The sequence below is a fragment of the Canis aureus genome, chromosome 11 (genome assembly GCF_053574225.1).
Source record: "Canis aureus isolate CA01 chromosome 11, VMU_Caureus_v.1.0, whole genome shotgun sequence".
In the NCBI taxonomy this organism is placed as follows: Eukaryota; Metazoa; Chordata; class Mammalia; order Carnivora; family Canidae; genus Canis; species Canis aureus.
In genome coordinates, this window is record NC_135621.1 from 8817429 (window position 1) to 8828366 (window position 10938).

The window sequence follows — 10938 nt, forward strand, 5'->3', positions numbered from 1 at the left end:
ATGAATTACACCACCAACTGTTGATCAAAACTTTCTCATAGTCAACGTTAAGGCAGTAAGCAAGGATAGTCCTGTGGGAGACTGTTGAGTTGGCTATGTTTGTATTATCACAGTGTCTGGCACATGACTTGTCATCTTGCCACAAGAAAAGTCCATTTGAGCATGAACTCATTTTGCTCACACCTGGTACCCTCACTAAAAATAGTGCTGAGCACTTAGTCATTGGGCAACACTTACTGGTTGAATGAATAAATGAGTGCTTAACACTATCCACCAGATTCCTGCTGCCTGCAGGATACAGATAAAACTCTTCATTGTTGAATACTTTGTTTTCAAGGGCGTCTCTACCTGTATCTCTTTTTCTTTTTTTAAGTTCGTAGTTTATTAATCCTCTCATGAAAAATCTGCACAATCACCACAGATAAAGCCACTGCAGAATCTTTACTCCTTCTGTTGTCCAATCTCCAGCTCTTCTTTTCACCAGCACCAACTTGGCTTTTGCAGTACCCCCTGACTCTCTTCATTCTGTTCTTGCATTCCTTTCACTGTTTTCTTGATGTCTTTTTCTTCTCATACAGGCCATGTCTTGCAAATCTATATTTGGGTTCATTTTTCTTTACATAATCCAAGGAATCATAAATCATGCCAAAGCCAGTTGTCTTGCCACCACCAAAATGGGTTCTGAATCCAAATACAAATATAACATCTGGTGTGGTCTTATACATTTTGGCTAGTTTTTCCCGAATTTCTGTCTTAGGTAATGTTGCCTTCCTGGGACAAAGAACATCAATAACCATCTGTTCTTACTAAAGTAGTTGGTTGGTCATGGACTTCCTGGTCTGGATAGTTACTGAGTCGTTCATGATGGTGGCTGAGCTTCAAGCAGCCAGAGAGGAAAAGAGTCTACCTGTATCTCTTAAGAAGACTGCTAATCCCTGTCCTTCGGAAGCATAACTGCTTTGCCCCAGCACAGTTCTTGGATATTCCAGAAGACATTTACAAACAATCTCTTGCTTGAAAACCAAAATTAACAAATCACCACATTGTGGATAGTTTTACTAGATTCATTCTCTGAAGGCAAACAAATTCCCAAGCTCTTGTCAGATACTTCTCCAAACATAATTGTATCAGTTAGCAGAAGCCAAGTAATGCTGAGGTAACAAACAATCCTAAACTCTTAGTGGCCAATAACACCTGACGTTAGTTTTTCTCACAACAGTATATGTCCCCAGCTGATCGACAGTGGAGCTATGCATAATAGTCACCCTCAGTCCAGCAGCACCCAGGATGAGGGCAAAGGAACCATCGAGAACATGCCAGTCACAGTGACAGCAGAGAGAAAATGGTCTCCTAAGCTTCTGCCTAAACGTACTGCACAATGCTTCTGCTCAAAGTTTTATTAGCCAAAGCAAATTCTATTCACACCTCAAGTCATTCAACAGGCCAAGAATATATATTCTCCTCTGAGGAAGGAATACAAATATTGGTAAACAATAATACCTTCTACCACTGCCATGTACTGAAAAATAGAATGTAGAATGTCAAATCATTCAAAGGCATCTGAGTCTAAACCCAGTTATTCTCACAAAAACTAGGAAGAAAAAGAGCAAAACACATCATATGATTTTGTTTTTACCTGGATAACTAGAAATACAGGCTAAAAACTTTTTTTCACTAAAAACAAAACTTGTAACAACTATTATAAAATTAAAACAGGTACAGAATTTCTTCCTGACCATTGGAAACAATAAAAGCAAATTAAAGAAAATCTATATAGCGAAGGTCAAACACAGAAGAAAGAACAAGGTTGCACAAAAGATAAAAAGCAAGACAGCAAAAGACTACACATAGCAATTACAACCACATGAATGAAAGCCTTAGAGTCCCATGATAAAAGGCAAATACTAGCTAAAAAATACAAACCAACTATGTGCTGCTTGATAGGCAAACCTAAGGTAAAGTTAAATTAAAAAGATAAAAATAAATGGGTGATTTAAGTTGTAAACCCAAACAAAAAGACGAAACAGAAATGGCTGTAGCCAGTGATTTCTACCTGTGTTATATTGGAGGACGTGAGGGCAAAGTTTGGACATGAGTTTCTGGACAGAAAGGTTAGCTATGCCAACAACAGCAGTTACAAAGATGGTGTCATGATTAGAAAGAAGGCTTGTATGCACAAGAATGTAATGGAGGAACTGAAGAGAAGTATTGATGGCAGCAAAATTACAAAAGAAGATGAAGCTTTGTTACTCCCTCTGACAGAGTTGGCCAAAGGAGCTTGAAATTGTAATCAGAGATGAACACATTTGTTTTACCACATCAAAAACAGGTCCTCTTATTGATGTAAATCAGTCCAAGGGTTCTGAAGGCCTTCAAGCATTTTAGTATTTAGGGGCAACTGGGTGGCTCAGTTGGTTAAGCCTTCAACTCTTGGTTTCAGCACAGGTCATGATCTCAGGGTCATGAGATAGAGCCTACATTGAGCTCTGCATTCACTGGGGAGTCAGCTGAAGACTCTCTCCCTCTGGCCCTCCCCTTGCTCATGCTCTCTTTAACATCAATAATTTTTTTAAAAACAAAAACCCATAAAAGATATGCAAATTTTATGGGTAAAATTATAAAGCTTTGTGGGAAGACATTAAGTTGAACCTAAATGGTATCTTACTATATACATTTCCTTTTGTGCTTCATTTTTGTCCCTCAATATTATGTTTTTCACATTTGTCCATTGACAGGTATATATCAGGAGCTGTGTCCCAGAGCATATCACGCATGGCCACAAGGGGACAAACACTGCAGCATTGCCTGTAATAGAATTAAATTGAGCACAGTTTGAATGCCCATAAATAGACTTACAAAGTCAATTATCCCTAGATTAGTCTATAAATGCCATGAAATTCCAACTACAATTCAAGAGGGTTTTTTAGTGAAACTTGACAGGCTAAATCTAATATGTACAGAGAAAAGCAAAGTGCCAAGAACAGCCAAGACAATTTTTAAAAAGAAAAGAACAGATTAGAGACTTGTCCTAGAAATATGAGGCCTTATCATACAGCCATGGTAACTGAGACAGGTAGTATATAGTAACTGAAATGGTAACAGTCATAGAAATGACAGGAAAGTCAAAGAAATCAGAACTAGATCCACACATACAAGAAAGCCTGATGTTGCAGAGGAGGCATTGCAGGTCACTCATTTAAGGGTGATGTATCAATTATTACTGAGATAACTTGTAATATGTACAAGTAGGAAGACTCAATATTGCAACATGTCAACTCTACCCAAATTATTCTAGGAATCCAATATGATTTTAATTAACAGACTTATCCAACAGAATTACCCAGAGATAATTCACACATGCAGGGGATGCCTGGCTGGCTCAGTTAGTGGAGCATCCACCTCCTGATCTCAGGGTTGTGTTTCGAGTCCCACACTGGGTGCAGAAATTACTTAAAAATAAAATCTTAAAAAAAAAGAATGCATACACACATGCACACATACCAACCTATAAATGATTGATAAATTTAGCTATGTTCAAATTTAGAATGTCTTTACAATAAAAGATAATAAAAATAAAATTAATTGACCTGCCAAAAATCAGAAGAATGCTTTTGTCATAGATATTAAAAACGAAGGATTGCAACATAAAGTAAATAAAGAAGCCCATGATCAAAATTTAAAAATAAGCAATGATTAGAAGACTTTTCACAATAAACAGACAATTCACAGAAGAGGAAAATAAAAATAAATATATTAAAAGATACTTAACCACACTATTAACCAGAGAAATGCTTATTAATGCTTATCATTTTAGCCATCACATTGGTAAAATTAAAAAGCCAAATTAAATGTTTACTACTTGGTAATTAAAATGCCCCATACTCTCAGGACACATGGGTGGCTCAGTGGGCTAAGTATCTCACTCTTGGTTTCCACTTAAGTCATACTCATGGTCCTGGGATTGAGCCCCACATTAGCTTGTGCTGCGTGCAGAGTCAGCTTCAGATTCTCTCTTCCTTCTACTCTGTTCCTCCCTCCCTCCCCGCGCTCTCTCTCTCTCTAATATAAATAAAATATTTTAAAAGAAAAAAAGAAAATACCCCCACACTCTCCTGTAATCACTACTAGATTAAATAGAAACCCAAATAGCAAAGATTAAAAATATTGCACTTTCTAAATATGACCAGTGGTGTAGAAGTAAATTAATAGGTTTCTATGATTTCATTATTAAGAAGGAATTATAAAAAATTTAAACTAACTTTCCAATTGAAAAAGCTAGGGAAAAGGTAAAACAAATAAGAAAATGGAAGGAAGAAAAAAATGCACAATCTAGTCATTGCAAAATAAAATAAAACAACTGATAAATCTAAAGATGGTTGGAAACAGAGGGGAAAACAAATAATAATCAAATATAAAATCTGAAAATTTTAATATAAAAGAAACCCTCCCAAAAGAGAAATCAGAATTTAGAAAAGGGATATATCTGAATATTTTTCAATCCTGATGAAGTAAATTGTTCTCTTGGATAATTAAAAGTGCCAAAACAGACTCGTGAAGTATTACAAACATAAATAAACCAATGAAATGTTATTAAAGAATTTTCTTCAAAAATAGTTCTAGGGCCAGGGAGTATTAGTGGAAAATACAATGAAACTGTCAAGGATTAAGTATTTTTCTATGCTCTATAAACTGTTCTAGGGCCTAATAAGAGCTGGAACGCTATCCAATCCATTTGAAGTAGCTAGAAGTAACCCTGGTATAAAACAAACACAGCTGAGTTTTTAAAAATAAAAGTAAACCTCAGACTACTGGATGTGCAGTATTAGTTGGAAGCATGTATTCGTGGGGGAAAACGTGATCAAGTTGAGTTAATAGAAATACAAATGCATGACGTTGATGAATTTAATGAAATATGAACAAGCCATCAAGACCTTGTGATGGGAGGAGTCAAAATTGAGGAATATACCAAATGTCAACATTCTTGCAAGCACAAAAATGAGATGAGCAAAAAACACAGAAAGGTTTAACTAAATAACACAAAAAGAGGTTAAAACACTTGTATCACTCTTAGGGCTCTTCAGGAGACTTCTCCTAGCTATTATTAGAAAACTAGCAAATGCAAATAAAATCAGTGGTAAATTAGAGATGGAGCCGCATGGGTTCTACCTGCCATGAATCACTCTCTGTGGCTATGATGCCCACCCAGAGAGCTTGTAGTAAAACAGAGCCCAAAGATACCCACAGCATTTATGCATGTAAAAGTAAAAATCTTAAATTGCTTTTGAATAAAGTTAGTGTGTTACATTTAATACATAAACAAAAATTGTAATGAAACATTACAGCAGTGATGAAGTACATAGAGCTCAGAGGCTACTGGGGGCAGGGGCAGGAACTAGGGGCAGGGGCAGGAGTAAGGGAAAGATTGGCTAAGGAAGTGCTGTTTGCACAGAATCTGTTTCTACTCATCTACCTTCCGTGTCACCTCTGGGTTCTGTTGTCTCTAAATGTTAAATTCTAATTGTGTTTGTTTGACTTTTGTTAGTTGTTTAGTTGGTTGTTTAAAAAAAATTAGAATTTTCAGGCCCCCTGGTGGCTAAGTCGGTTAAGTGTCTGTCTTCTGCTTGGGTCAGGATCCCGGTATCCTGAGACTGAGCCCTGGCTTCCTGCTCAGTAGGGAACCTGCTTCTCCCTCTCCCTCTGCAGCTCCCCGTGCTTGTTCTCTCTCTCTCTCAAATAAATAACTAAAATCTTTTTTAAAATTACGATTTGGGGTGCCTGGGTAGCTCGATTGGTTAAGTGTCTGACTCTTGATTTTGGCTCAGGTTGTGATCTTAAGGTCTTGAGATGAAGCCCTGCCTAGGGTTCCATACTCAACAGGGAGTCTGCTTGAGTTTTCTCTCTCTTCCTCTGCCCCTCTCCACCCACTTACTCATGCTCTCTCTCAAATAAATAGATAAATCTTCAGAAGGAAAAAAAATTACAATTTGCTCACTATTTCCCAATGTCAATAAATTTCAGTAGACCTTCTACATTTATTTGTACTAGCATCATACCTCCATAGGAAAAAAAATGTATTTTATTGGAATTGATTCCTATATAAATCCTATATATAAATCTAATATAGCTATAGTTAATGATTTACAGGTTGTTATATGGCCAATCCCTACTAGAAATATCTGGCTGTAAAAACAACAACAACAAAACTGTTTGAAACAAAGGCTTTTGGCCAGTCACGCTGAAAAAATTTCTCTCAGAGTAGTTAGTCCACTTTTTCAGTATTACTGAAACATTGATAAACTTAGGGAAGAATTTTGACCAGGTATCACAAGAAATTTGTACTGTGGATTTCTAAGAATAAATGTGTCCGATTTCTTTCGCAGCTGGCAGAAAGCATTAGGACTTCTTTCTTAATATTTTGTTGATTAATAATCCTTCCTCTTGGCAGACAGAGAAGAAAATTTCACCAAAGAAAATTTTTAGACTTGCTTTAGTTTAATTCATCTCATGTTCCTTTGTACCTCCCCTCCTGCATTTTACCTTCCCAGGTCTAGTTCTGTATCCCTTGAGTTCCAAACTCTGAGGGTTCTTTACTTCATCTCTTTTTCCACACTGCTTCACTCCCCACCAATTCTCTTTGTCTTTCTCTCTCTTTCCATTCACCCATTCCAGCCTGAGGAGATTACAGTAATACAAAGAAAGCAGCTCTCAGCCCTAGCTCACATATAAAGACAATGAGAAAAAAAAAAAATCTGCTGTATTTAGATCAATTAAAAGATTCATTCCTTTGTAACCTAAATACATAACCATAATTCATTTTCAAATTGTACAGTCATTTGTAGTTTAAAGTGAAACAACACTTCTGGGATGCCTGGGTGGCTTAGGGACACCTGGGTGGCTCAGTGGTTGAGCGTCTGCCTCTGGCTCAGGGAGTGATCCCGGATTCCTGGGATCAAGTCCCGCATTGGTCTCCCAGCATGGAGCCTACTTCTCCTCACTCTGCCTGTGTCTCTCATGAATAAATTAATTTAAAAATAATTAATTAATTAATTAATTAACACCACCTCCATTTGTATGGTACTCTTCCCTACTCAAGTCAACCTCAACCCCATATTAGTTTTAACTCGCATGTCATTCTCAATAGTAGAACCATTAGTAGCACATGAGTGTACATTGATACAGTGGGTGTTTTATGTAGTCATAAAATAGATACTCTCTATCCTTAGATAATTGCCATTACTACAGAAAAGATAGGCCAAAGAAAAATATACATAAAACAACTGCCACCTTCCCACGACACCACCAAAATAACTTGGTGATTAAGAAAAGCTAAATGTATTAAATATACCCCAGTAAGGGAGAACAGTGATTTGACAGAAGCTTAGTAGCCTCAGAAGGAGGAAGATAGCAAGTGATACTTCATAGGATATGGGAGTCTGAGTAAAAATGGCTTAGGACTCTTTTTTAAGACAGGGAATTATTTTCAGGATTGAGCAAAGTTTTTGACATAATAGCTTAGGGCTGGTGGTATGGTGGTCAATTTGTCCTTGGTTCTCTGGCACTTTCCTAGATTTAGCACTGAAATTTAGCATCCCAGGCATCTCTGTAGTCCTGAGCAAACCCAGACAGGTGGACACCCTAACTGGTGTGCACACACACCACTACAATGATTTTGAAGCAAGTCCTGATAACTAAGATTTTTTTTCATATGAAAATATTTCATAAGTTCTATAAGTGAACTATTTGCTCAAATAAACCATCTATTTCAGCTAGACAATATTCGCCAAGAGGAGTGAGCTGTTTATTCAGATTAACCGGTTTGCAGGAATTTCCTGAAATAAACAATGTTAGTTATTTACAGCCTTATCATCTTGACCAAGAATTTACTAAAACAAGAAAAAAGTCACGTTAGTGTAGATGGCCTGAGTTCCCAGTCCTGATACTTAAGTTATGTGGCTATGGGTGGCCTCAATTCCCAGATCTACCTCGCTAAGAAATATATCAGCCGTAACATAAATTCATTTTTTAATACTGATAAGAATTCAACCAGCAAATATGCACTAACCACCTAAAATATGCCAGACCCTGTTGTAGGCACCAGAGACACTATGAAAAGTAAATTTGTGGAGTGACCCAAGGCTGGCGATGCATTACCGTCTACAAACACATACTAAGCAGCTATTAGCCTTAAGGTCATACAGTACAGATTAGTGACTGAAGACAATGTACTCTTCCTGCCCTAGTCTCATCTAATTCTGATAATAAACATTTTATTTTCATCAAAATTGCTGAGTTTCCTTTAAAATTTAGGCAAATCATTCACATCTGAAAAAATGGCTCTCTGTCTCATGTTTTCCTTCTATATCAGAAGTAACACAGGGGCAACCTGGCTGGCTCAGTTGGTAGAGCATGGGACTCTTGAACTCGCCCCACATTGGGTGTGGAACCTACTTTTAAAAAAAATAGTAGCACCATCCTTTAGCTAGAAAATTATGAAGTTTTCTTTGATTCCTATGACTCAAAGCTGATACTTCCTCAGTACTGTGCCTTAACTGCTTCTAAACAATGATGACTTCAAATTCAAATTATTATGACTTTATTACCATTTAAAAATGCTTGGTTTTCTTTTTAAAATATTACTCTAAAGACTCTTAATGACAACAACAAAAGCCAAATCTTAAATAAAACAAAGAACACATCATATTTTTCTAGGAGAAAAGACCGAAAATGAGAATCTGTAAGTAAAGGCATTTTTACCCCTTCACTTAGTGGCAGTTTTGAATAAGAACATATCGTGGTTGGAAATACACAATTATTCCATTGATTGTGCTCAAAGTACTTTGGGAACTTCTTTGGAACTGCCTTCAAAGTTTGTACTCCTGTGTTTTATAACCTCAACCATGGCATCCTTTGATAATGGACTTAATTTGGAGGAACAATCAAACATTGTTCAGAGACAAATTGGAAATTGGATCATTAAGATCTATAATTCAACTCAAGTAGTCTGTCTCTAGGATCTGATATTGTTAAGTAAAACAAAGTAGGGACGCCTGGATGGCTCAGCAGTTGAGCATCTGCCTTTGGCTCAGATCGTGATCCTGGGATCCTGGGATCAAGTCCCACATTGGGCTCCCTGAATGGAGCCAGCTTCTCCCTCTGCCTGTGTCTCTGCCTCTCTCTGTGTGTCTCTCATGAATAAATAAATAAATAAATAAATAAATAAATAAATAAATAAATAAATCTTTAAAAAAAAAAAAAAAAGATGAGATGAGATGAAGGCCCAGGACATAGCTAAGATGATGTCAAGAATACAAAACTGAGAACAGATGCAGGAATTTTAGTCTAGCTCAGATACCAAGAAAGTATGACCTTTAGTCAAGTCACCTCACCCCTCTGGACCTAGATTTCCTTCCAGCCATAAAATTTTCTTTATCAAATTACCTAGATGTCACTATGGAAGACAGAGGCCTGACCCCAAGAACAAAAAATTCTGGAAAGGTAAGTTTTTTGCTAACAGAGGAGATGGAAACTTTTTCCAGAAAAGTTAAGAAGACTGCATCAGGTTAGAGAGTTGAATCAGCCAGGACACAGCAAGTGAAGACACAGATGACCTATTTGGGGCTTGTGTCCTACAAGCTCTCTGGCTACCAAGACTGCCGAACAAGTTGAACAACAGTGCTAGACGCAGAGTGCCTGGCTGGCTCAGTCAGTAGAGCAATGACCTCTTGATCTCAAGGTCATGAGTTTAAGCCCCATGTTGGGCATAGATATTACTTCAAGAAAATACTAAATGCAACTGACAAAAAATTATAACCCAACTTCACAAGGGCTTGACAAAGAAAGTTGATTGACACAATTCGACAGCCTCTGTTTGTCAAAAGACTATATGCTTGCGTGCACTCCAGTCATATCACAGTAGTAAAACTTAATTTTCTCAAATATTTTTATTGCTGTAAGGTATACATAATGAAGTTTGCTATTCAAACCATCTCTAAGTGTATCACTGACAGGCATTAGTTACATTTGTGATGTTGTGCCACGACCACCACTTAACTTTTTTTTTTTTCAAGATTTTCTTTTTTAGGGCACCTGGGTGGCTCAGCGGTTGAGCATCTGCCTTTGGTTCAGGTCATGATTCTGGGGTCTCAGGATCGAGTCCCACATGGGGCTCCCAGCAGGGAGCCTGCTTCTCCCTCTGCCTGTGTCTCTACCTCTCTCTGTGTTTCTCATGAATAAATAAAATCTTTTAATTTTTTTTTATTTTTTAGTAATCTGTACACCCAACCTGGTGCTCAAATTCACAACCTGGAGACGGAGAGCCCATACACCACCGACTGAGCCAGCCAGGCCTCTACCACTTAGTATTTTTTAATGGACATGTATATTCATTCCTCTGTAATGTTGCAGGCCCTGTGGTAAGCGCTGGGAACAAAAGCAAAAGCATGGACCCTGCCTTCATGGATCACGGTGGGTGCTGTTTTGGATTTTTGGTCTGTTTGGTGTTTTTTCTTTACGGTCAGATAATAGATAAGTTTGTGTGCACGTGGGGAGGAAGACAGGGTTGAAAGGGGCCGTGGGCACTCTGCGGAGGTCGAGCAGCAGCGCGTGGGCTCCCAATGCCCAGTTCCAAAGACGGATGCCCACACGGTAGGAAAGCCAGAGACGGGGGCGCTTGGGGGGCTCAGTGGGCTGTGCCCAGGTCATGATCCCAGGGTCCTGGGATCGAGCCCCACATCTGGCTCCCCGCTCACTGCAGAGCCTGCCTCTCCCTCTCCCCCACGCTTGTGCTCTCTCAGTCGCTCTCTCTGTCTCTCTCTCTCTCAAATAAATAAATAAAATCTTTAAAAAAAAAAAAAAAGGAAAAAAAGCGAGAGAAAGAAAAAAGCCTGCAGAGGGCGGGAGGCTTGGAAGGAGCTGAGAGCGGGGGCGGGGCCTGGGCGG

The 10938-nt window shown here is 38.2% G+C and overlaps 1 pseudogene; it reads right to left on the reverse strand.

Moving 5' to 3' along the window:
• Positions 1-514: 514 nt before the first annotated feature.
• LOC144322940 (small ribosomal subunit protein eS24 pseudogene) lies at positions 515-797 on the reverse strand (annotated as a pseudogene).
• Between the last annotated feature and the right edge of the window lie 10141 nt (positions 798-10938).